Below are 27002 nucleotides of genomic sequence, written 5' to 3'. Positions count from 1 at the left end.
TCATCTTCCAGCATCATAACTTTTATATGCCTGTTGTCTTTGTCCATGGAGTTTTCTTGGCAGGGATACTGGAGTGGCTTGCCGGTTCCTGCTCCAGGTGGATCACGTTTGGTCAAAACTCTCCACTATGACCTGTCCATCTTGGGTGGCCTTGCACAACATAGCTCATAGCTTCTCTGTGTTATTCAAGCCCCATCGCCACGGCAAGGCAGTGATCCATGAAGGGGATGGGCGGGGTATGAATATTATTATTATTATTATTATTATTATTATTATTATTATTATTATTATTATTATATTGTGTAAAGTATGCCTGTTTGCATGCATTATTGTTGGCCCATCAAAAAGAGTTTCCCCAGGGCAACTTCCCAATGGCAATAAAAGATGATCCATAAAGGGAGAAAATATTAAAATGGTTTGTAGTGCAAGTGCTGCCTCTGAAATGGGAGTAACTCTGGTATTTTTCTTTTCCAGATTTTTCGGGAAGGAATGATTGCTGCCTGCTTACCCAGGATCCTTTGAAAAATGGGAGATGTTCCCTCACCTTGAGAGCCACTGGATCCTGCTTAATCCCTTGCTGGAGACGCCTTCTGCTTATTCCCCAAAGCATCCAGATAAAAATTAATAAATGAAGACTTCAGAAAAATTCCATCAATTGTATGAGCTTATTCCTTGCAATAAAAGCAAAATAAAGCACTCCATCCCCTCTGTTTCCTATTTTCAGGAACGAGTGCTGTTGCTTTTGAAGCCAAAATGGCACTTTTCACCTACGGGGAGGAATCGCCCCAAACAGCTCCAAGAGAAGGACTGAATGACAAGGAGGAGAAGAAAGGAGGAAGGAATGGGAATTAAGGAGAAGCAATTTTGTTCACTTTTAAAGGCAATCCAACCTTATTTGCACTTTCTGAAGCAGCAGGTGAACTGAAACAGAATGTGAATACAGTGGTACCTCAGGTTAATTCGTTCTGGAGGTCCCTACTTAACCTGAAACTGTTCTCTTTTTTAAAAAAATAATTTTTATTAACTGGCCAATCACATCAAATTAAATCACATCACATAGATTCCAAATTACAAAGCCAAATTTTTAAATTTTGTTGGGGGAACCCATACTTCAAGATCCAAAGGGGGATTCAGATCATCTTCTTATTACTGAGTTAATGTCCAAATCAGTCCCAATCAGTCCAAACAAAATTCATAATTCTATTCAGTCTTATCTTGGTGTTTCCACATCATATCTTGTTCATATAATTTCTATTTTTCCTTTACGATCTCTTCTGTTAGTCTCCTTAAGCTGATAAGCAAAATAATAATCCTGTGTGGATTTCCCGTTCCTCCACTAAGTCCAGATGGTTTCCATATATCTCCTTCGTAGATAACATCGCTCTTTCCATCATAAATTTGGCATTTTTCGCTCTTGAGTCCCACCGAGACGTATGTAAACACCTCTATTTCTCTCTTTCTCCTCCCAGACCCAAGAGCTCCAACAATGCCTCCCAAAATGGCGACGGCATTTTTAACTGCGTCATTCCAAAACTCTTAGCTTTCCAGCTTCGTCTTGAAACATTGCTTTGGTTCGAAAGTTTATCTCCACACAGCCTTAAATCCACAGCTTAAGTCCTTAGTTCCTGACTCATTTGGGGAGGGGATTCTTGTTAAATCACATAATGAAAGGCAGGTTTTTTTACCCCCTCCCCCCTCAAGTCATACCGTATCTTGACGTATCTTCTCATATTTTATTCTTGTCTTGTTATCAGAGATCTCTTCAGTCAGCAGTCTTTACTCCCCTTTTTCCTTGAAGCATGTGCAATTTATCTCGTCCAAATTGTTTCTTTTGAAGATGCTTGCAACTAGCAGCGCGAATCAGGGACGGCGTCGAGGAGTGCCGAAATCCCACAGGAGGGCTTTGTGCCTAGTGCCCCCACCCCCACAAATTCGGGGGTGGTATAGGGCACAGCAGGCAAGGGCCGTCCCCCCCACCATCCTGGGGGGGTTAAGGAGGCTAATTAAACCTGAAACTGTTCTTAACCTGAAGCACCACTTTAGCTAATGGGGCCTCCTGCTGCTGCCGTACCACTGGAGCACGATTTCTGTTCTCTTCCTGAAGCAAAGTTCTTAACCTGAAGCACTATTTCTGGGTTAGCAGAGTCTGTAACCTGAAGGGTATGTAACCTGAAGCGTATGTAGCCTGAGGTACCACTGTACTCTGTGCTCTGAATTTTTCAGTGCAGTTCTCCAACCACACAACTTGGGGGGAAATGCGTGCAATTGGGGAAAGTGTGCCTAAGTATGCATATATTAATGAAAACAAATGTGCATTATATCGGGGAAAATTTCTATATCGGGGAATATTTATTTGCAGAAATATGTCTTTTGGGCAAGGTTTCATACAAACAGGAAATTGCCACTGAAATGTTGACTTATTTATTTTTATTTAAAAAACACAAATTTATGTGGAAATGCGGAGAACTGGATTTAAGATTGGAAAAATGAGAAGCCAAGAGAAACCACAAGGGAGAGATTCTCCCATCCCTAGAAGGAAGGGATGAAAGGGAAAGTCCTAGAGACGGGCATGGCTGGCTTGTTGGAGCAGAGAACAAAGGCACCTCCCCATAGCAACATTTTATTTTGCACGTTGGTCATGAAATCTCTAACCCACTCTTCTTCTCTTATATACGCTGGAGTATGGAGAAAGTAGGAAGCAAACAGCGGAGTCTCTCCCAATGCTTGGAAAATGTTCTTGCTTTCTGTTTCTTTACACTTCCAAGCCACAGTTTCTGGGTTCTCCAGTAAGGGCTGACAAAGACTTCCTTGGCCCAAGGTAGATGATAGCCAGCTTGCTGATATTTGTAGTTTTGCCTTCCTTCCAAGAGGTGGAGTCAGAGAATCGCTTTCCTTTGCGAAAAAGGCAGAAGCAGAAGGAAAGGAAAGGTTCTCCTTTGGTGGGTGCATTTCAGTAAACGGTAAAAAAAGAGAAAAAGAGACACAGGGACAGAGAGAAAGCAGGGGAGCGCTGGGGTCTGGTTTTATTCTCTGTGTTACTCAGAGATGTTTAACTTGAACAACAACGAGTCTTTTAAAGGCTTGAGTTGTTAATATGGCATAAGCCAGGCTTCCCCAAGCTAGTGGCCTGGGTGGGCCTTATCATCCAGGAATTTATTTATATAATAATAATTTTATAATAATTTATTATTTATACCCGGCCCATCGTGCTTGGTTTTTCCCAGCCACTATTGGCGGCTCCCAACAGAATATTAAAAATACGATAAAAGACCACACATTAAAAGCTTCCCTAAACAGAGCTGCCTTCAGATGTCTTCTAAAAGTCAGATAGGTCTTTATTTCCTTGTCATCTGATGGGAGGGCGTTCCATAGGACGGACACCACCACTGAGGAGGCCCTCTGCCTGGTTCCCTGCAACCTCACTTCTCGCAGGGAGGGAACTGCCAGAAGACCCTCAGAGCTGGACCTCAGTGTCTGGGCTGAACGATGGGGGTGGAGAAGCTCCTTCAGGTATACTGGGACAAGGCCATTTATATTATTAAAAGTGCAGGTAGGTAGCCGTGTTGGTCTGCCGGAGTCAAAACAAAATAAAAAAATTCCTTCCAGTAGCACCTTAGAGACCAACTTAGTTTGTCATTGGTATGAGCTTTTGTGTGCATGGACACTTCTTCAGATAGAAGAAGACACATCTTCAGTATTGAAGGAAGGCATTTTTTTATTTTACTTATATTATTAAAAATCTTTATAGACAGTGGTTTGTTTTTTTAAAAAAACAGCAACAACCAAGCAACACAGGAAACAATTTACAACATTAGAGTGACTTTGATAAAAGCAAACCTGAATTGATTTGAAAGCATTTATAAACCACTTAACATTTTTAGAATCTGTAAGCAGCACACAATATTCAAAACAACTAATGCCATTAAAACAGCAATACATCATAAATTAAGTACCTAATACATACTAAATTAAGTACAATTAAGTACCAGTATAAAAAGATCTTTTGGGGGGGGGGGAGTGAAATGAAATGTAACAAAGCAAAGCAAGCAAAACAAAATCATGGGATTCCAGGAGAGAAAGAAAGGGTTTTTTTAAACACAAATGCCTCAAAGCTGAATTAAAAATATGTGAAAAACAAGGGGAAAATGAGAAAAAACAGTCAAATGGGGGGAAACCCCATAAAATGTTGTCTTATGCGAACAATTTCAACGTGATCCATGGATTGACTATTCAGCCAACCATTTGATTTAATCTAATGGTATTTTTTAAAAAGCATTTTACTAGAAGGCAACAGTTTATCTGATAAACCTGAATTTCGGCATCTTGTCAAAGATATTATTGTTCTTTGTTGCCTACCCTAAGATGGTTAAACAATGTGACCTTTTTACGATGAAAATTACTTACTAGTTCTATTGTGTTGTCTGGGAATATAGGAACAAAGGACACTGATCATGTTGGATCGATCTATCTAACTCAGTACAGTCGTTCCTTGTTGTCATACTAAATCCATTCCGGAAGTCTGTTCGACTTCCAAAACATTCGGAAACCAAGGTGCTGAAGCATATCAACCTACCTTCACTTGCTTCTCTCCGAATCCTACATTGTCATACTGTTTTCTCAGAGCATCCTCATCCCACTCCTGCCTTTAGAACCTTGGGAAAGCAGCCAATGAAAACAGAGTGACGCTGCCTTACAATTTTATTCTATAGTAAGAGATATAGCAGTATCCTGTACCTCCTGTGAAATATGCCCATTCCTCCTGACCCCATCTTATCTTCACAACAACCTCAAGGGTAACAACAACAACAACAACAATAATAATAATAATAATAATTTTATTCCTTGCATCCCACCCATCCGACCAGGTTGCCCCAGACTCTTGGGGCGGCTTCCAACAAATTTATTGCACCATTCCCCCACTGAGCTCAAGGCACTGTACATGGCTGATCCCCAGCTGATATCCTCACAATGTGCTGGCTGGGTTGAGAGATGGCGACTGTCCCAAGGTCCCCCTAATGTGCTTCATGGCTGGGCAGAGATTGCAACCTGGATCTCTGCAGCCCTCGCTTCTCATCACCATGACACAGTAGCTCTGGCAGAGAATGTGCGTGGTCCAAAGTCATCTGGTAAGTTTCATGGCCATGTGTGGATTAGAACTCAGGCCTTCCTGGTCTAAAGCACCCTGCCCATAGATCACCATGCCCTTGTGATCTCTGGAAAGTATAAATAAAGATAGTACATTAAAGTCCTAATAAAAACTCGAAAAAGAAAAAGAAAAAAACTGGAAAGAGAGGGAACACGACTTTTTAATTTGCTTTTATTGAAAGGGGCAAGCTGGTATAATCATGGAACATTTTACGATGGCTTATTCTTTCGATCCAGATGCTTTGGTGAAGAAGCAGAAGGTGTCTCTAACTGGGTATCAAGCGGCAATCCAGTGGCTCTTAAAAGATCTTGGGTAAGCAGGCCTCCTCCATCAGTCTAACCTGTTTGAAAACAAAGCAAAATATACAGCAGTTATTTCCATTTCACCTGGAATCAGATGTCAAAATGAAGAACATAGGAAGGTGGAGCATTGCAGGGAATGAATGAGCTAAGGCAATCAACAATGAGTATTGAAGGGAAATGTAAACTCCTGTGGACAAGAATAAAGATCTTGTCATGGTTTTCTGTATATATTTCTATTGTTCTAGTGCATGTCCAGCTCATCTGAGAACTGAAAAACACTACAAATGACAAATGAAGGAAAATGGAAGATCTAGACAAAATAAACAAGTAAAAGAAAAGAAAAGAAAAGAAAAGGGAGACATGCCTAGGACTCTACTGTCAGATTCTGATGAACAAATGAGGACAGATTCCAGTTACAGAATCAACTCTGAGTCTGAACAAACCCTTTAGAGATATTAACATGAGTGGAACACGCTCCCATCAGATGTCAAGGAGATAAACAACTATGTGACATTTAGAAGACATTTGAAGGCAGCCCTGTTTGGGAAGTTTTTAATGACTGATTTTTTGATGTATTTTTAATCTTTTATTGGAAGCCACCCAGAGTGGCTGGGGAATAAATTATTATTATTATTATTATTATTATTATTATTATTATTATTATTATTAAAATGGAGGATTACAGAGATCTTCCTTAGTAAAAAAGAGAACCAAAAGAAGCCAAAATTACAGTGGTATCTCAAGTTACAAACGCTTCAGGTTACAAACTCCGCTAACCTGGAAGAGTTACCTCGAGTTGAGAACTTTGCCCCAGGATGAGAATGGAAATCGTGTGCCGGTGGTGCAGCGGCAGATAGAGGCCCCATTAGCGAAAGAACGCCTCTAGTTGAGAACAGTTTCAGGTTAAGAACAGACCTCCGGAACGAATTAAGTTCGTAACTCGAGGTACCACTGTACAGATCTAAAAGAAAAGGGAGACACGCCTAGGACCAGTGCTTTTTTGTGGGGTGGGGTGCCGCAGGGGTACAGGTACCCCTAAACATTTTTGTTGACATGCTTTCTGCGAATAAGCAAAGCCTCTTCCAGCCACAGGAAGAGGTGTCTTGGGATCTGGCGTGATCGTCTATGCCATTTCCATGGCCTCCTCCAGCAGCAACAGCAAAGGCAGGAGGGGGGAGAGGCGCAGCCCGGGTTTCCTTGCCGCTACGGGAACCAATCACAAAGCAGAGCCTTCCCCGTAGCTTCTTCCCCCTTCCCTCAAGGCCCATTTGCGCCTGGAAAACTCCGCAGGGCTGTCCTGGAAGCACTGTGTAGCTGCAGCTATAGACGAATTTTAAAAGAAACATTGAAAGATGCAACACCAGTTTCCCATGTGGTTTCCCCCTCCCGCGCACACAACAAAACGTCGTAACAAACGGCAAGGTGCTCATGCTGTTTTTGCATGTGGGTCTTATTAGCGTTTTGAAAGCTGCCCTACACTCGTTATAGGTGAACTGTCAGCTGTGTAATATGAGGTAATGCATGTCCATTTACTGTATTTATTTTCTGTTAAAGCTATGGTTTTCCCAGTAGTGATGTATGGAAGTGAGAGCTGGACCATAAAGAAGGCTGATCGCTGAAGAACTGATGCTTTTGAATTATGGTGCTGGAGGAGACTCTTGAGAGTCCCATGAACTGCAAGAAGATCAAACCTATCCATTCTGAAGGAAATCAGCCCTGAGTGCTCAATGGAAGGACAGATCCTGAAGCTGGGGCTCCAATCCTTTGGCCACCTTAAGCGAAGAGGAGACTCCCTGGAAAAGACCCTGATGTTGGGAAAGACTGAGTGCACAAGGAGAAGGGGACGACAGAGGATAAGATGGTGGGACAGTGTTCTCGAAGCTACCAGCATGAGCTTGACCAAACTGTGGGAGGCAGTGGAAGACAGGAGTGCCTGGCGTGCTCTGGTCCATGGGGTCATGAAGAGTCGGACATGACTAAACGACTATACAACAACATTTGAACTATAAAATAGTGATTTTCTTGAGTCAACATGAGAGTACCCCTAAACATTTTTTAAGAAAAACCCGCGCGGCCTAGGACTCTACTGTCAGAGTCTAATGAACAAATGATGGCAGATCCCAATTACAGAATCAACTCTGAGACTCTACAAACTCTTTTAGAGATATTAACATGGGTTTTCAAAATGTTCAAAAGAGTTAGTTGTGTGAGGAATATGGGGAAATCCTAGTACTAAATTTGAGTTGGACCTTGAAGCAAAGAATGGCACCATGATTTAAATGATATGTTAATGAACTGAGGAATGCAATACATATGGCAATTTCATCAGCCCTACATGTTAAGTATATGTGAGCAAGGGCTACAACACTAGAAGATAAGAAGAGGCTGTAGCATTTGCAAAAGGAGATGGGGAAAAACTCAGGTGTGTTTCCTTGGCTGTAAATCCCATTGTGGTTCACAGAAATGAGTCATTAGTAAAGGGCCTGAAGACCCTGAAATCAGAGGCTCCTTGAAATGCTCAGCCTGGAGGGTTTGGGCCGTGGATGCTATTTGTGAAATTATGCTTATGTCTCATAGCTTGTTTGATCTCTTGTTTGGCAAAACGAGATTACTTTTTGCAACACTTCATCTTCCCCTCACAGCTTCCGATCTCAGTAAGATGGAGACACGTCACAAGTACACATTTACCACCTTCAGCCTTGCAGGCTTCCTTACTCTTTGGTGTCTCCCAGGCAAATCCTGCACAAAAAGAGAGAGAAAATATCACTGTTCACTGCAGAGAGCAAAGTAAGGTTATGAGTTTTCAGGGGGCAAAGAAAATTCAGAAGAGGAAGGAAAAGGGGGTACAAGTTCACTGGCACCTCAGGGTACGGTGGCATTCCAGCTCCCAACTCCAACCATTGACCACACATATTGTCTGAGCTGGAGTCAGATGCCGGTCATCACAAAGAAACAGTTGTCAGTGAAGTTTAATTTTTATTCAAGGAATCGGCATACAACTCAAGTCACACGTCCCAGTAACTCTTGTCCCTACTGAGCAGTTACCAGGACTGAAGGTCCCTGTCTTCCACTCCTTCGAACGCTCCTCCTCTTCCAAACATCTCCCAAGCCTTATCTAAAGTCGTCTGCCCACCTCTGACCTCTGTTCTGCTTTTCTCAGTGCCCTGCACATTATTGGGGACCAGTGGTCAGGGGATCTTGTCACAACCGGAAAGGGAGACTCCAGGCATTCTTCAGCAGCCTCTTCACCACCACCCCTCCTCTGCTTCAGCCTTGGAGTGTGAACTGCTCCCTGTCACAGGTTTGTCCTGCTCACTAAACCCTGTTGCCCCTTTGGCACACTGCACCTCCTCCCAATCTTCTCCCTCTGAACTTTCCTCAGTATCCCACCAACAATCCCCGGGCTCTGAGCCTTCTTCCTCTTGGATTTGCATTTGGGGGTTCCCAGATGTCACCTCAACACCACTCCTCCTCGTCCAGCCAGTCCCTGACACATGATCTCCATCCCTGCTTTGGAATCCATTGAAATGGGACCTTCAAGATTACTGCAACACATTATACGTAGGCTGCCTCCAAAGACAGTTTGGAAACTAACTGATGCAGAATTTGCTGGTCTGGTTGCTCACCTGGCCAAGACGGCCCAAGCATATTATACCATTCTTGGCCCAACTGCACTGGCTACCAGTTAATTTCCAGCCCCAATTCAATGTTCTGGTTTTGACTTATGAAGCCTTAAATGGCTCAGGGCTGCAAGACCTCAAGGTCTGCCTCTCTCCAGATGAACCAGCCCAGACACTATGATCATCATCTAAGGCCCTTCTTCATTTGCCCCCTCCATGTGAGGTCTGGAGGGTGGTAACACGAGAATGGCCCTTTCTGTGGTGCCTCCCTGTTTGTGGAATGCTCTCCCCAAGGAGGATCACCTGGAGCCATCATTACATATATTTGTGCAGCACGTCAAAACTTTCCTTTATAACCAGGCCTTTGACCTTGAACTAACAAATTCAATAATAAAACAAAATAAGAAAGTGTTTATAGTTCTGAGTAGTGCTCTCCTCTCCATTCCATTCTCCCACCCCAGTTTCTCTCTCTCTCTCTCTCTCTCTCTCTCTCTCTCTCTCTCTCTCTCTCACACACACACACACACACACACCACTGTCAGTTAGTTTACACATTATTAAGCTAGGTGGACCAGTGGTTTGACTTGGTAGAAAGCAGAAGGGTTAAAATACTGAGCTGTTCTCAAAACCTTTGAATAGTGCTGTTTCCCAGCCCCACTATGCAGGACCTGAAGAGAACCGCCTTCTTCTGTATCACTTACCAGACGTAGCCAGGAGCAGCAAAGACAGAATAGCCAAACATAGCTGGAGGATCTTCATGGCGCTGTTAGGATAGACGGTGCAGTGAGACTCGGTGCAGGGCCACAGGCCAGGAGGTTGTCAGGAGAGAGACGAGTGATCCATATTTGCAGGATCTTTGGGAAGCTGTTTCCTCCCACTTCCTTGCAAAGTCCAGCAAGTCGTCACCATGCCCTGAAGGAAAGTGGGGCTGCTGGTTCAGCAATCAGCACACTGTCTTCCCCAGAATGACATGTAGAGATGGAAAGATTAGAGGTTTTGGCCCATTGTGAGACGTGGAGGACGCTAAAACCGGAAGAAGCACCCAGGTGAGTCACTGAGCACCTACTGTTAGAACTAAAGGCAGTGTACTGGAAGAGGCAAAGGTCACCAGTGTGATCACCGAAAAATGGGAAACACTGGGCTGTGAGCACTCCAAGTAGGATCTTCATGGCTCTCTTATGATAGACGGTAGAGGGCCACAGGCCAGAAGGTTGTCAGGGGAGAGCCGAGTAATTCATATTTGTAGGATCTTTGGGATGCTGTTTCCTCCCACTTCCTTGCAAAGTCTAGCAAGTCATCACCATGCCCTGAAGGAAAGTAGGGCTGCTGGTTCAGCCATCAGCACACTGTCTTCCCCAGAACGACATGTAGAGATGGAAAGATTAGAGGTTTTGGCCCATTGTGAGACGTGGAGGACGCTAAAACCGGAAGAAGCACCCAGGTGAGTCACTGAGCACCTACTGTTAGAACTAAAGGCAGTGTGATCACCAAAAATTGTGAAACACTTGGCTGTGAGCACTCCAATGGGAGAACAGCCTTTACCAAAGGCCTCATGGGCTTTGAAAACTCTTAAACTCATGCCTAAAATAAAGTTATGCTTGTGGGAACCTGTGGGGGAGGGGACCAGGGGCTGCACAGATGGTGAACAAAACATAATGTGCCAACCCAACCATTGCCACTTCTGCTGGGTGGGCTTGGAGCACAGAGGTTTAATGGGGCCACTCTGCAATGTCTGCCAATGCAGAGGGCACTCCAGTCGGCTGACATGACCCTTGGCACACACACCCTTCCAGTGCTGGCCAGGCAGCCATTCAGTGAGGCGCCCAGGGCCAAGGCAACAAGGCCAGACTGCGTTCTGGAGCCTAGAGACCCCCAGCTGCAGGCAGGTTGGGGATTCTTACATGGGGGTGCCTGGCTCTCCCCTCCTCAAATTTATGCACCCAGGGCTATGGCCCCCCTGGCCTTCCCCACTCTACAGCCCTACTCCAACCACTACCCATTCATTCAGAACACAAAACCCATCCCCCACCCCACCCCCCGACTTCCCTCAGTTCCAGTCTTTGGTTTCTCCAATAATGCTATTTTCTGCATGTTACAGAGTTGTATAAATCCTCCAACTATTTAGCTAATTATTATCAGTAAAAAAATAAATAAATGTGGATGTTTATTCAAAACCTGCCAAGGAGTCCAGTTCGTTTTGTTGTGTCTTCAAATACTTTGTGAAAGGTTCCCTTTCATCCTTAAAGTCACAGTTATCCTTGTCCCGTAGCTTATGTGTCAATTTTGCCAGTTCTGCATAGTTCATCAATTTTTCTTGCCATGATTCTTTAGTTGGGATTTCTTCAGTCTTCCATCCTTGTGCTATCAGAATTCTCGCTCCCGTTGTCGCATACATGAAGATGTTTTTCAACTTTTTTGGCAGGTCTTTCCCTACAATCCGCAACAAAAATGCCTCGGGTTTTTTAACAAATGTTAAATGCTCAATGGTCTCTTATTATACGGGTTTGCTGGAGGAGACTCTTGAGAGTCCCATGGACTGCAAGAAGATAAAACCTATCCATTCTTTAGGAAATCAGACCTGAGTGCTCACGAGAAGGACAGATCCTGAAGCTGAGGCTCCAATACTTTGACCACCTCATGAGAAGAGAAGACTCCCTGGAAAAGACCCTGATGTTGAGAAAGATGGAGGGCACAAGGAGAAGGGGACGACAGAGGACAAGATGGTGGGACAGTGTTCTCGAAGCTACCAGCATGAGTTTGACCAAACTGTGGGAGGCAGTGGAAGACAGAAGTGCCTGTCATGCTCTGGTCCATGGAGTCATGAAGAGTCGGACACGACTAAATGACTAAACAACAACAACAACATTATACGGGTTGGGGTATGGGGAGTTCGATGCCTGGTCCTGCAAGAAGAGTCTACTGGATCTGGCCATCTAGCATTCTATTCTCACAGTGGTCAACCAGATGCCTGCAGGAAGCCAGGATTTGAGTGCAAGAGCACTCCACCAACTGTGGCTTCCAGCAACTGGTATTCAGAAGTATTGCTCTCTCCAACTGTGGAGACAGAGCACAGCCATCAGGGATAACTGCTCTCATTAGCCCTCTCCTCCACGAAGGTTGTAGGCTCAGTCCTTGGCATCTCCAGGTAGGGCTTGGAGAGACCCCTGGAGAGATGCTGACAGTCATCTTAGACAGCAGAGTCGTACCTTGGATCTCGAATGCCTTGCTACTCAAATGTTTCGGCTCTCGAAGAAACCAGAGGCCTTTCTCCTGGGCATGGTTGGCCAATTGGTGCCAAAGAAGGACACAACTTTCTTTATGTACGCTACAACAGCAGCAAGAATACTTATTGCAAAGTATTGGAAGACACAAGATCTACCCACCCTGGAAGAATGGCAGATGAAGGTGATGGACTATATGGAACTGGCGGAAATGACTGGCAGAATCCGAGACCAGGGAGAAGAGTCGGTGGAAGAAGATTGGAAGAAATTTAAAGACTATTTACAGAAATACTGTAAAATTAATGAATGTTAGAATGATGTTGGAATGAAGTTAAGCGGTTTTAGCAGTAATGTTACAAAGGAGTATGTAAAAATGGATTGTTAACAGGTGAGAATGTAAAGTTATAATATATTAAGATAAAGGATTAAGATAAAAACAAAGAGGGAAAGGATTTGCTGAATTAACTAACTGAACTGGAATACAAAAAAGGGAGGTGTGAGGAGGTCAGGGAAACAAGTAAATGAAAGACAAGACATGGAAAGATTGATTTGTTTTTAATTGTTTTTATTTTTCTGTATTTTGTATTTTTTGTTTCTTTTTTGTTTCTTTTTCTTATTTTTGTAATCTTTTCTGAAACTTTAATAAATATCATTAAAAAAAAAAATCAAATGTTTTGGCTCTCGAACACCTCAAACCGGGAAGTGAGTGTTCCGGTTTGTGAACATTCTTTGGAACCTGAACGTCTGACACGGCTTCCGTGGCTTCCGATTGAGTGCAGGAAGCTCCTGCAGCCAATCGGAAGCCATGCCTTCATTGTCAAATGTTTTGGGTAGTCGAACGGACTTCCGGAATGCATTTGGTTCGACAACAAGGTACGACTGTACTGAGTCAGATAGACCCATCTGATATGATCAGTGTCCTTTGCTCCTATGCTCTGTAGTAAGTAATTTTCATCATAAAATGGTACCATTGTTTAACCATCTTACGGTAGGTAACAATAATATCTTTGACAAGATGCAGAAATTCTGGTTTGTCAGATAAACTGTTGCCCTCTAGTAAAATGCTTTTTAAAAAATGCCATAAGATTAAATCAAATGGTTGCCTGCATAGTCAATCTATGTATTAGCAAAAATATGTTGAAATTGTTCACATAAAGCTTTGCCAACCTAAGTTCTTGCCTCTAGGTTATTTTAAGACAAAGTTTTATGGGAGGGGGTACCCCTCGGACTGTTTCTTTCCTCATTTTTGTATAGTATTTGGCATATTTTTAATTCAGCTTTGAGGCATTTTTTGCTTGATAAAACCCTTTTCTTCATCTCCTGGAATCCCACGATGTTTTGTTTGACCCCCCCCCCACTTTTTATACTGCTACTTAATTATTTTTTGGAAAAATTGCTGTTTTAATGGCATTATTTGCTTTTAGTATGGTGTGCTGCTTACAGATGTTTAAAATGTTAAGTGGTTTATAAATGCTTTTAAAATCAATTCAAGTTTGCTTTTATCAAAGTGACTCTAATGTAAATTGTTTACTGTCATGTGGGTTTTTTAAAAAAATAAAAAAGCAAACCACTGTCTAGAAATATTTTTAATAGCAAACAAACAAATTCCTGGATGATGAGGCCCACCCAGGCCACTAGCTTGGGGAAGGCTGTTTTTTGCCATATTAAGAACTCAAGCCTTTAAAATAATCATTGCTTTTCAAGTTAAACATCTCTGAGTAACACAGAGAATAAAACCAGACCCCAGAGCTCCCTTGCTTTCTCTCTGTCCCTGTGTCTCTTTTTCTCTTTTTTTACCGTTTACTGAAATGCACCCACCAAAGGAGAACCTTTCCTTTCCTTCTGCTTCTGCCTTTTTCGCAAAGGAAAGCGAGTCTCTGACTCCACCTCTTGGAAGGAAGGCAAAACTACAAATATCAGCAAGCTGGCTATCATCTACCTTGGGCCAAGGAAGTCTTTGTCAGCCCTTACTGGAGAGCCCAGAAACTGTGGCTTGGAAGTGTAAAGAAACAGAAAGCAAGAACATTTTCCAAGCATTGGGAGAGACTCCACTGTTTGCTTCCTACTTTCTCCATACTCCAGCGTATATAAGAGAAGAAGAGTGGGTTAGAGATTTCATGACCAACATGCAAAATAAAATGTTGCTATGGGGAGGTGCCTTTGTTCTCTGCTCCAACAAGCCAGCCATGCCCGTCTCTAGGACTTTCCCTTTCATCCCTTCCTTCTAGGGATGGGAGAATCTCTCCCTTGTGGTTTCTCTTGGCTTCTCATTTTTCCAATCTTAAATCCAGTTCTCCGCATTTCCACATAAATTTGTGTTTTTTAAATAAAAATAAATAAATCAACATTTCAGTGGCAATTTCCTGTTTGTATGAAACTTTGCCCAAAATTCATATTTCTGCAAATAAATATTCCCCAATATAGAACTATTCCCCGATATAATGCATTTTTGTTTTCATTAATATATGCATACTTAGGCACACTTTCCCCAATTGTACACATTTTCCCCCAAGTTGTGTGGTGGGAGAACTGCACTGAAAAATTCAGAGCACAGAGTACAGTGGTACCTCAGGCTACATACGCTTCAGGTTACATACCCTTCAGGTTACAGACTCCGCTAACCCAGAAATAGTGCTTCAGGTTAAGAACTTTGCTTCAGGATGAGAACAGAAATGGTGCTCCAGCGGCACGGCAGCAGCAGGAGGCCCCATTAGATAAAGTAGTGCTTCAGGTTAAGAACGGTTTCAGGTTAAGTAGGGACCTCCAGAACGAATTAAGTTCTTAACCTGAGGTACCACTGTATTCACATTCTGTTTCAGTTCACCTGTTGCTTCAGAAAGTGCAAATAAGGTTGGATTGCCTTTAAAAGTGAATAAAATTGCTTCTCCTTAATTCCCATTCCCTCCTCCTTTCTTCTCCTCCTTGTCATTCAGTCCTTCTCTTGGAGCTGTTTGGGGGGATTCCTCCCCGTAGGTGAAAAGTGCCATTTTGGCTTCAAAAGCAACAGCACTCATTCCTGAAAATAGGAAACAGAGGGGATGGAGTGCTTTATTTTGCTTTTATTGCAAGGAATAAGCTCATACAATTGATGGAATTTTTCTGAAGTCTTCATTTATTAATTTTTATTTGGATGCTTTGGGGAATAAGCAGAAGGCGTCTCCAGCAAGGGATTAAGCAGGATCCAGTGGCTCTCAAGGTGAGGGAACATCTCCCATTTTTCAAAGGATCCTGGGTAAGCAGGCAGCAATCATTCCTTCCTGAAAAATCTGGAAAAGACAAATACCAGAGTTACTCCCATTTCACCTAGAATCAGATGTCGAAATCGAAAAGAGAGTAAAGGAAGGTGAAGCACTCAGAAGAATATGAACTGATGGTACGGGGAATCAATGGGCCAAAACAATTAAAGGAAAGTAGTGAAAGGAAATGGGACGCAGGTGGCGCTGTGGATTAAACCACAGAGCCTAGGGCTTGCCGACCAGAAGGTCGGCAGTTCGAATCCCCGCAATGGGGTGAGCTCCCGTTGCTTGGTCCCTGCTCCTGCCAACCTAGCAGTTCGAAAGCACATCAAAGTGCAAGTAGATAAATAGGTACCACTCTGGCGGGAAGGCAAATGGCATTTCCGTGCGCTGCTCTGGTTCGCCAGAAGTGGCTTAGTCATGCTGGCCACATGACCCGGAAGCTGTACCCTGGCTCACTCGGCCAATAAAGAGAGATGAGAGCCGCAACCCCAGAGTCGGCCACGACTGGACCTAATGGTCAGGGGTCCCTTTACCTTTACTGACAATGAACTTTGAAACAAGAAGATATTGTATTGGTTTTTTGGTATCTATTGCACGGACAGGTGGAGAACACCCGACCCTGGGCAACACTCGCATGGAATAATGACTCAAGACAACGTGTTATGGGATTAAAATTTGGTCACAACTTTATGAAAACTTCAGATGTAGGGAGACCTTGGCATTTATCCCTCCCAGTCCCCGGCTGGGGATCTGGGGAACATCAGGGTTATCCAGAATATGTGGGGATTGGGCTGGCTCTGGAGAACGTCTGTTCAAGCAGAGAGCCCACCCCCCATTTCGCCACTGACGCAGGGGAGAGCAATGACAACCTCTTGGCGTATGGCCAATGCCTCCCCTCAAAACAACCCCTTTAATGGGGAACCCTGGATCACTGCCACAAGGGGGGGCGTGGGTCACCGATTCAGGGCCCCTCCCCCATATAGGGAAGAGAAACTAAAGGATTCCGCCCAAGACCTGAAACTGCCAAAGTTGTGACGTTTTGCTACGGGAAAGGCAAAACCTGCCAATGCAGGAAAATTCCTTTCCGGCCCTTCAACAGCGACCATAACGTAGCAGCACCTGCGTACTGGTGAAGAAGATTTTAACCTGCAAAAGAAGGCTTAACTAAGGGAGGGCAGGGTGGGAGAAGCTCTGAAGCCGACTGAGAACTCCCAGGTAAGTTCCGCCCACTGTTGTGTGGGCTGGTCGATCCCTCCCCTCACCTGGCCAGCTCTCTCCTGGGAACGCCCCCCCTAGCCAGGATTCGGTATCTGGCAGAGACAGGCAGCTACCTCCAGGCGTCCAGCTTGGGGGTGCGATATATCCAGGCTGTACTGCTGGGAGCCGCATGGGATCGGGTGGGGGGAGGATGACTGTGTGCGACAGTGCAAAAGGGGCCCCCACATTTTGGTGTGGGGAGCGGTCATTTATATAGCGCAGGGCAGGTCCCACCTCAACTTGGCACAATAGCAAAACAGAACTGAATGGGAAGTGGAGGATTGAAGATATGGGAATTAAAGGTGAAGGGTAAAGGGACCCCTGACCATTAGGTCCAGTCGTGGCCGACTCTGGGGTTGCAGCGCTCATCTTGCTTTATTGGCCGAGGGAGCCGGATTGCAGCTTCCGGGTCATGTGGCCAGCATGACTAAGCCGCTTCCGGCGAACCAAAGCAGCGCATGGAAACGCCGTTTACCTTCCCGCCGGAGTGGTACCTATTGATCTACTTGCACTTTTATGTGCTTTCGAACTGCTAGGTTGGCAGGAGCAGGGACTGAGCAACAGGAGCTCACCCCGTCACGGGGATTTGAACCGCCACCCTTCTGATCGGCAAGTCCTAGGCTCTGTGGTTTAACCCACAGCGCCACCCGCGTCCCGCTATATGGGCATTGGGAGTAGGTTAAATAGAATTAGGATCATAGGCCTAAAAGAAAAAGTAGAAGGGGAAGTTTTAGGATGTTATTTCCAAGATTTCCTAGTAGTGTAAACTCAATATACTATGCCAGCACCCTGCACTGGTTGCAGATAAGAAATTGGGCAGGTGGGGTTGCTAGATTGAGGTTAGTGGGACAGGGAGACATTTCCCCCAATAGACGGGTCTCCACAATCTTTTAGCTGTTTTTTTATCTGAGGAATTGTTTTTAACAGATCCCGTTCGCAATCAGAGGTACCACTGTATCTTATAGCTCTATGGAGCTATATAGGATTGCTGCCAGAGACAGCACTTGAACTACAAACCATTTTAATATTTTGGTGTAGTGGTTAAGAGCGGTGGACTCATAATCTGGTGAACTGGGTTCGATTCCTGGCTCCTCCACATGCAGCTGCTGGGTGACCTTGGGCTAGTCACACTTCTCTGAAGTCTCTCAGCCCCACTCACCTCACAGAGTGTTTGTTGTGGGGGAGGAAGGGAAAGGAGAATGTTAGCCGCTTTGAGACTCCTTAGGGTAGTGATAAAGTGGGATATCAAATCCAAACTCTTCTTCTCTTCTTCTTCTTTATGGATCAAATTTTATTGCCATTTGGAAGTTGCCCTGGGGAAAGTCTTTTTGATGGGCCAACTATAAATCTTAGAATAATGCATACAAACATGCATACTTTACACAATACCGTAATAATAATAATAATAATAATAATAATAATAATAATAATAATTTATTATTTATACCCCTCCCATCTGGCTGGGTTTCCCCAGCAGCCACTCTGGGCACCTTCCAACAAAATATTAAAATAAAATATTCTATTAAACATTCAAAGCTTCCCTAAACAGGGCTGCCTTCAGACATCTAAAGAAACTTCTGGTTAAGTCTAGCAAGCATCAAAAAAACTTTGATGACACATATTCTGGCTACTCATTTGATCTCTTGTCTGGTAAGCTGAAGTTACCTTATGCAACATCTCCTCAGCCATCCACATTTCCCAAACTCAATGTTGGGTGAGCGACACTTTCTAAATCTGCAACGACCACCGGAGGCTCTGCATTGATGACCATTAACTGGTGATAGCTGGGCAGATCCTACACAGAGGAAGAAAAATAGGTTACTGTCCACTGGGGAGAGGAGAGGAAATTCAGAAGAGGAAGAAAGGGAGGCACAAGTTCAGGAATGGGGGATTCCGCAACTCTCTGGATGTTGGGGCGCCAGCACCTCTCATTAGCTGAAGTTGCTCCCCATTCCTGCTTCAGAATCACTTCATCAGAAATGGGACCTTCAACGAAGTGCTTATAGTTCAGAGTGCTCCTTTTCATGGTCTCAGCTGGCCATGCCCTCATCCCTGGTACACCATTCCATGCACCCTCCTCTCCAGTCCCCACCCCCACAAATAGACAATGGGCCTCATTAGTCTGTGGGCTACTTTTTTGGGTGGGAGAAGGTTTCCTGAGTCCCTCACCCTTAAGTTTTTTTTTGAATATCTGGTGTGCTTGAGGTCCTCCCCCAAGCATCCCTTTTGTGCAAGGATGGCGTTGTTTTGCCCACATGGAGACCAGGATTCCGATTGAGTTTCCTATTGGTTTATAGGAGAGGATGGAGGGCGTCACTGGGTCATCTACTCCACCCTGTGAACAATGCAGAGAATCCAGAATGTGAGCTTCCCCCAACAGATGGCTCTTCCGTGAGCGAGAGCCCACCACAGCTGCTCTTACCATCAGGAAGGTTTTTCTAATGTTCAACTGAAACCTATGCATCACTTGATCCAAATAGTCCTGCCCTCTGGGGCAGCAGAGAGCAAGTATTTTCCCTCTTCTGTGGAACAGCCAAGCATCAACTCATCATCTCCAAGGAGGGTTTGGGGAGACTCTTGCCTAGCACCCCAGAGAGCCACTGCCAGTCAGTGTAGACTGTACTGAGCCAGGTAGATCACGGACTAGGCCATGCCTCTGCCTGAAATTTAGCTAGAAGGCTACCAGTGCTAGTTCAAGCAAGTATCATCTGGCTGTCAGTGTCTACTAAAGAAACATCTCTAGCTATTTTTATTTATTTTATTTATATAAAAGCATTTGTAAGCTGCTTAACAGTTTAGAAATCTCGAAACGGAACACAAGCTGCTACAGTTCTGCACGAGTGTGCAATGGGAGTTGCAGCGCATGATGCAGGGTGCAGCTTCTGGAGAAACCCATTTCTGATGGAAGGACCAAGCCAGTTTCCTTCTATGGTATAAAAGTTAGAGAGAAACGCTTGTTCCCTTTGCAGGGCCACAGAACAACGTCTTGATTCCTCTTCCCCTTCCCACTGGCTGACAAGTGTCCCTCTCCCTTACCTGAGGAAGACAGGAGCAGCAAAGAGAGAACTGCCAGGCACAATTGGAGGATCTTCATGACTCAGCTGGGATGGAGCAATGCGGGAAAGCTGGATTCAGTCTTACAAAAAGGCCAAGTCTCAAAGGTTTCCAGGGCAAGACAGAGCTTTCAATATTTATAGGATCCTTGGGACGTTGTGACACCGGGAGCGGTTGAAGGGAAACTTGCCGAAATCAAAGGCCGTTGGAAAGGTATTGCTACAGTCTGTCAGTCAGAGCAGTGTCCACAAAGACAGCATCCCAGCTACAGACCACAAACGTTAAGGACAGTTTCAAGTTGCCTCTTTCCTCTCTCAGCATTTCCTCATTCTTACAAAACAAAAACTGCCTACCTATCTTAGGACAATGTGGAGGTTTTGTTAATTTTTAAATAGAAGTATTTAAAACAAGCAATAGAGCAGGAATGTACAGTGTAGCAACAACAAAAAAGTTTGGAGATTTAAAACACAAACCGAAAAAATGAATAGGCTCACAGTGTACATTAGGCACTCTGAAGATGAAGCAAAGGGGGTTTCAAATTACAAATTAATCCAAAGATTAGAGAAAAACAGATAATTGGCTGCTGCAGAATGCTTTAGTGTTTTTCAAGACATCCAAAACCTGGAGTAGCCAATGTGGCTGCAGTTCCCATCATTCTGTAGCCTTCCTTTCTGAAAGCTGGTATTCTACATGCAAGGAGGTTTTGTGTTGACAGTTGATCAGTCTGATGTGGGAGGTCTTCTCTACTAGAGGTATAGGTAAAAGGTAAAAGACCTCTGGACGGTTGGGTCCAGTCAAAGGTGACTATGGGGTTGCGGCGCTCATCTCGCTTTCAGGCCAAGGGAGCCAGTGTTTGCCCACAGACAGCTTTCCGAGTCATGTGGCCAGCATAACTAAACTGCTATTGGTGCAACGGAAGACTGTAACAGAAACCAGAGAGCACAGAAACTCCATTTACCTTCCCACTGCCGTGGTACCTATTTATCTACTTGCACTGGTTTGCTTTTGAGCTGCTAGGTTGGCAAGAGCTAGGGCAGAGCAATGGGAGCTCACCTCGTCACGGGGATTTGAACCACCGATCTGATCGGCAAGCCCAAGAGGTATAACCAGAGGCTGAATAGTTTTCTCTTAAGGATGCTGCAGTTCCAACCTGTGCTGGAGATTCTTCCCTGAGCTTAAGGTTGGACCAGGCTGCCTCCAATATCCTTTCCAGCAATGACTTCTGAACAGTGGCGTAGCGTGGGGGGTGCAGGGGGGGCCGGCCGCACCGGGCGCAACATCTGGGGTTAGGGCAAATCCACGGGTTAGGGGGCGCAAATCCACGGGTTAGGGGGCGCAAATTACTTGCCTTGCCCCGGCTGCTGACAACCCACGCTACGCCACTGCTTCTGAAATATATCAAGTTACTATGGGAGGGTTTCCATCTCTGGGTGTTTGAGAACTGCCATGTTTTTCCAAAGGATTCCAGAGGTAGGGCGTGTGTTTTAGAAGATAAGAAGCTACCTCATATTGAGTCCATTTAGCTAAGCATTGCCTAGAAGTGTTATAAACACTCTCCTTCCATTCCAGTCTTTCCTTTCAACCTCCCTCAGCCACCTACCACAGACATGACTAGCCTCCAGAATCTCCGTCCCCCTGACCCACAACCCCTTTCTTTCATCCCAGTGCTCCATCTTGCTCATCCACAGCACTGCAAATGCACCCTTTACCCCCAGCCCCTTCCACCTGCTACCTCCCTAGTTCCTCCTCTTCTGCCCTACGTCACCATCATTGGGGACCTAACATTACCACACACCTCTCTCCCTCTCTCCCCCTCCAAATGCCCCCTAGTGAGGTCCACCTGCCCTCCCAAGTTCCTTCTCTTTTCCTCCTGCCAATCACCAGAGGGCTAGAAAGGTCGTAGCAACCTGCCCTCATTTGCTTCTCTCTCAATCCTGCATTGTCACACTGTTTTCTTAGAGCATCCTCATCCCACTCCTGCCTTTAGAACCTTGGGAAAGCAGACAATGAAAACAAAGTGACGCCGACTTACAATTTTATTCTATAGTAAGAGATACAGATATACTGCACCTCCTACGAAGTTTGCGCTCTCCTGCTGACCCCATTTTAACTTCACAACAACTTCATGAGATAAACCTAATTACTACTACTACTACTTAATTTGTATCCCACCCATCTGACTGGGTTGCCCCAGCCTCTCAGGGCAGCTTCCAACAAATTTATTGCACCTTTCCTCCAATGGGCTCAAGGCTGATCCACAGCTGATATCCTCACAACAACAGAGTGTGCTGGCTGGGTTGAGAGATGGTGACTGTCCCAAGGTCACCCCAATGTGCTTCATGGCTGGGCAGAGATTGCAGCCTGGATCTCTGCAGCCCTCGCTTCTCATCACCATGACACAGTAGCTATGGCAGAGAATGTGCATGGTGTAAAATCATCTAGTAAGTTTCATGGGCATGTGTGGATTAGAACTCAGGCCTTCCTGGTCTAAAGCACCCTGGCCATAGATCACCATGCCCTTATGGTGTAATGGAATAAACATTGCAGTGTTCCTGTGTGGGGTGTGACGTTGGAGATCCCTTGGAAATTTCAGCTGGATCAACCTGGTGGCCTTCAACTGTGTTGGATGGCAGCTCCCTTCAGCCCCAGCCAGCATGGCCTGGAGATAACAGTTGCTGTAGTGCAACAACAACAAATTCTGGAGAGTGCACCAGGTTGGCAAAGACAAAAATGTCAAGAGGGTATTGTTTTGGGTGGACCTCTAAATTAGCAAAGGATTTCTTGGAGCTGATATGTAATGAAATGAAGAAAATGCTTAAAAAGACCAGAAATCTTCTTATTAGGAATATTAGGTATGGGTGTCCCCACATTTTTATTTCTCTACAGAACCATGGCAGCGGAAATGGTTTACTCTCAGAAATAGAGAGAGAAAATAATACTAACAGAGGAGGAGCGGCAGGTGAAAATGATGGAATATATGGAATTAGGAAAGCCAACTAACAGAATAAGGGCTCAAGAAGAAGGAATCTTTAAGGAAGGATGAAAAATGTTTTCAGAATAACTGAACAATTATCTTAAATCAGTTAAAAGGTTAGCAGGGTTGGAGTAAATTCAGTAGATGTAAGTATTGAAGTTATAGGGAGCAAGGAGAAAATAAAACACAAAGAGTAATTAGAATATGCAGTTGTAATTCATAAATAAATGAAATCGTGGAAGAGGAGAAGTCAATGATTATTAATGGTTATATTGATTGAAATGAAAAAAAATGTAATGGAAAGTATAAATAAAAATATTACATTAAAGTCCTAATAAAACTCAAAAAAGAAAAAAGTGGATATTGTTCAGGAGTTGTTGCTGGGGCAAGATTCATCTTCCGAGGTGCTTTTTTTGTCCTTAATCTGGGTTCAATTCTTCTTTCTCTATTGCCAGAACTTACTGTCAATTTTCTGTGGAGATTTGTTAATATGAACTGTTTCCATTGTTTCGTTTAAATTTTGTAATGCCCTGTAACTGTTAGTGTAGTCTGCAAAACGGCTTGATGTTGCAAGGAACTTTAAATTTTGTAATGCCCTGCAGCCGTTAGTGTTTTCTGCAAGATGGTTTGATGTTGTGAGGAACTTTGATCACACCAATAAGGGATGATTATCCCCTGTGGATTTGTCTAATTCATTTTTAAAGGCTTCCAGGCTGGTGGTCATCACAGTGACTTGTGGCAATGAATGGAGTGCTGTGACTATTCACTGGATGAAAATGGACTTCCCTTTTGTCTGTCCTGAACCCCCCACCATTCCCCAACATCCAGCTTCATTCAGTCCCCATTGGGTTCTTATATTATGGGAGAGGGAGAGAACATTATGGGAGAGGGGTGCTCAGTCCTCCTCATTGGCCTATTTTTTGGGGTCCTCCCTCCCTCCCTTCAGGGTTTGCTTTCTGATGATAGCAAGGCAATATTATTCAAGCAAAGACACCCATGCCTGAAAAACAGACATTGAGGAAATGGAGTTTTTGAATTTGCTTTTATTGCAAGGAATAATCTCATATACTCAATGTGCAAGCTCATGATGCTTGGGTGAAGAGGGTCAGGGCTGCTGGGGAGTGGGCCACAGCCAACAGAATGGCTGGGGCAGGTTCCACAGGGTGTGTGTGTGTGTGCGCGCGCGTGCGCGTGCTGGAACACCCGATCTTGGTGATCACGGGTAGGAGGAGGAGTTATGCTAATTCCAGACCATGTCATTACTGAGGAGGCAGGTTTAGTCATTGTTTGAAGTCTATTCCTGCCTCCGGGTCGGTCTTGGCCGGATGGATACTGGAATCAATAAGGGAGACCCACATGACCTGAAGGTGCTGCTGTGCAATGCCAGGTCAATGATGAATAAGACCACTACCATCCACGACCTGATTGTGGATGGAGGACTTGACCTGGCATGTGTGACAGAGACCTGGTTGGATGAAGCAGATGGGCCTGTCCTTGCCGCTGCTTGCCCACCAGGTTTCTCTTACGCACAGCAACCCAGGTCATGTGGGCGTGGGTGGGGGTTGCAGTGATTTTTAGGAAGTCATTAGTCTGCACCAGGCGTCCTATTGGGAAGACCCAGTTTTCTGAGTGCATGTTCTGGAAGTTGGGCAATAGGAGCAGTACAGGATTCCTTTTGGTGTACCGACCTCCCCGCTGCACCAAGGATTCCCTGCCCAAGCTGCTTCAGGTCGTGGCGGATGTGCTACTGGAGACACCTAGTTTGGTTGTCCATGGGGATTTCAACATACAGATCTGCTGCACTTATGTTTCAGAAGGAGACAGCTTAGATCAAATGAAAAGGGCAATCTTCACCTGTCTCCTCCTCCTCCTTCTCCTCTTCCTAACTCATCACCACCATATCTCTCAGACACCTTTTTCAAACAGGACTCATATTTTAATACTGGAGGGGCTGTGCTTCTCTGCTCCCTCCACCTGCCATGTCCACCCTGCACCCCATCATAATTGGCCAGCCTGTCCTTCCCTTTCTCTTTTCCACCCTAGAAGATGACAAACTCCCCTTTCTCCTTCCCAACCCTGTTTCTGAAGCAGCTTCACTCTTCTGTTTAAAACCCTCTGGAGTCGCTGTCAGTATGGCTGTAGATTGGGGGTGATGGCATTTCCAGATCAGAAACATCCAAAGGGCAATGGGTTGGGGTCTAGCCCTGGTACTTTCATGCCAAAGGTGCTTGGATCTGAATGTGGGATACCTTACATGGAATATATGGGACCGAATCCTGAGCTATTTAAGCAAGGTAGAGGGGAGATTTTCTGTGCCTCTGCACAACCATGCCTGCTGACACCTCCTTCTCATACAAGAAGTGAAGCATGCATGACTAAATTAGTTATAGAGAAACTAAAGCCTGTAATTGTAGTCATCAGAAACTCAAGGACTACCCAGAATAAAAGGCTCTATATTGCATCAAAAAACCTTTCCCACTAATTAGACGCTACATGCGCCAAATTTCTTGAGAGACTTGTGGAAGAGACAAATCTAAATTTTATTTTTAAAAACATATTCTGTAAAATTAATAATAATAATAATAATAATAATAATAATAATAATAATTTATTTATATCCCACCCTCCCCAGCTGAAGCCGGGCTCAGAGCAGCTAACAACAGTAAAATTATACAGCATTCTAAAATCAATTTATTGTAAAATCAGTTCAAATCAAATTAATGGCAACCATTGGGCTAGAGTTCTGTGAGGATTACCAAAGGAGGGGGTCAGGCTGTGCCTTGGCCAAAGGCCTGGTGGAACAGCTCTGTCTTGCAGGCCCTGTGGAAAGACGTCAAGTCCCGCAGAGCCCTAGTCTCTTGTGACAGAGTGTTCCACCAGATTGGAGCCACAGCCGAAAAAGCCCTGGCTCTAGTTGAGGCCAGCTCTGTGGCCTGGGACCACCAAGGTGCTTTTGTTTGAAGACTGTAAGGTCCTCCGTGGGACAGACCAGGAAAGGCGGTCCCATAGGTACAAGGGTCCTGGGCCGTAAAGGGCTTTAAAGGTTAAAATTCCATAAAATCCAACAAAACTGAGAAAAAAAGAGGCTAACTTTGGTTTTCCTTACCAGTTTTACATGCAATGCAGTTTTCCATATATTGCTGCACATTAATGGTCAATATGTGAACCAAACGCGAGCCATCCTTTGAAAGGCAGTTCTCCCTCCAAGTAATGTGTTTATAAAATGTACAGGGAAAAGAATAACTTCATGAATTGGAAGACACAAGATCTACCCACCCTGGAAGAATGGCAGATGAAGGTGATGGACTATATGGAACTGGCGGAAATGACTGGCAGAATCCGAGACAAGGGAGAAGAGTCGGTGGAAGAAGACTGGAAAAAGTTTAAAGATTACTTACAGAAATATTGCAAAATTAATGAATGTTAGAATGATGTTGGATAAAAGTTAAGTGGTTTTTAGCTGTAATGCTATAAAGGAATATGAAAAAATGGATTATTAACAGGTAAAAATTTAATGTTATAATACTTTATGATTAAAGACTAAGATAAACAAAGAGGGAAAGGATTTGCTGAACTAACAAATTGAATTGGAATACAAAAAAGGGAGGTGTGAGGAGGTCCAGGAAACAAGCAAATGAAAGATAAGTAATGGAAAGATTGAATTGTTTTTAACTATTTTTATTTTGTATTTTTCTTTTTTCTTTTTGTAATAATTTGAAAATCTCAATAAATATCTTTTTTTTAAAAAAAGAAAAACTTCATGAAAATAGCATGAAAATATGGGTTATATTAGGGGAAATTGCATAGCAATGAAGGGCGTAATAGGGAAAATTCAGCAACACAGTGCATATTTCCCCTAATAGACACACTTTTGTTGGCAATTTTGTCCGATATATACATTTTTATGCAAAGAATTCCCACTAAAGAGATTTCCACTAAAGAAACATCTCTAGCGAGAAAAGTGAGCTTCCTTTGCAAGGCCACAGAAGAGCAACTGGACACCTCTCCTTCTTGCGCCCCACAATTGGCTGGCAGGTGTCCCTCTGTCTTCTTCCTCTCCATCCCTTACCTGGGCAAGCCAGGAGCAGCAAAGAGAGAACTGCCAAGCACAGGTGAAGGATCTTCAGGGCTTCCTGACGTGGCAAAGCTGAATGCCAGCTTGTAGGCCAATTGGAGCCCCAAAGGTTGC

At 44.3% G+C, this 27002-nt stretch overlaps 2 long non-coding RNA genes across 4 annotated transcripts; both read right to left on the bottom strand.

Moving 5' to 3' along the window:
- Positions 1–5300: 5300 nt before the first annotated feature.
- LOC310760112 lies at positions 5301–9931 on the bottom strand. Its single transcript, XR_014546782.1, has 3 exons — positions 9770–9931; positions 8061–8187; positions 5301–5486 (listed from the first exon to the last, which is right to left on the bottom strand). It is a non-coding gene; the product is annotated as an uncharacterized lncRNA (long non-coding RNA).
- A 5402-nt stretch (positions 9932–15333) lies between these two features.
- Positions 15334–22311, bottom strand: LOC310760373. 3 transcript variants are annotated; one of them, XR_014546935.1, is made up of 3 exons: positions 22114–22311; positions 18451–18580; positions 15334–15555 (listed from the first exon to the last, which is right to left on the bottom strand). It is a non-coding gene; the product is annotated as an uncharacterized lncRNA (long non-coding RNA). The 3 variants fall into 3 exon arrangements; XR_014546936.1 differs by lacking the exon at positions 22114–22311 and adding an exon at positions 21751–21974; XR_014546937.1 differs by lacking the exon at positions 22114–22311 and adding an exon at positions 19822–20258.
- Positions 22312–27002: the final 4691 nt, after the last annotated feature.

Source organism: Podarcis filfolensis, assembly GCF_964270895.1.
Source record: "Podarcis filfolensis genome assembly, chromosome: 3".
Classification (NCBI taxonomy): Eukaryota; Metazoa; Chordata; class Lepidosauria; order Squamata; family Lacertidae; genus Podarcis; species Podarcis filfolensis.
The sequence above is the reverse complement of the archived record's forward strand: the minus strand, read 5'-3'. Positions and strand labels throughout refer to the sequence as shown.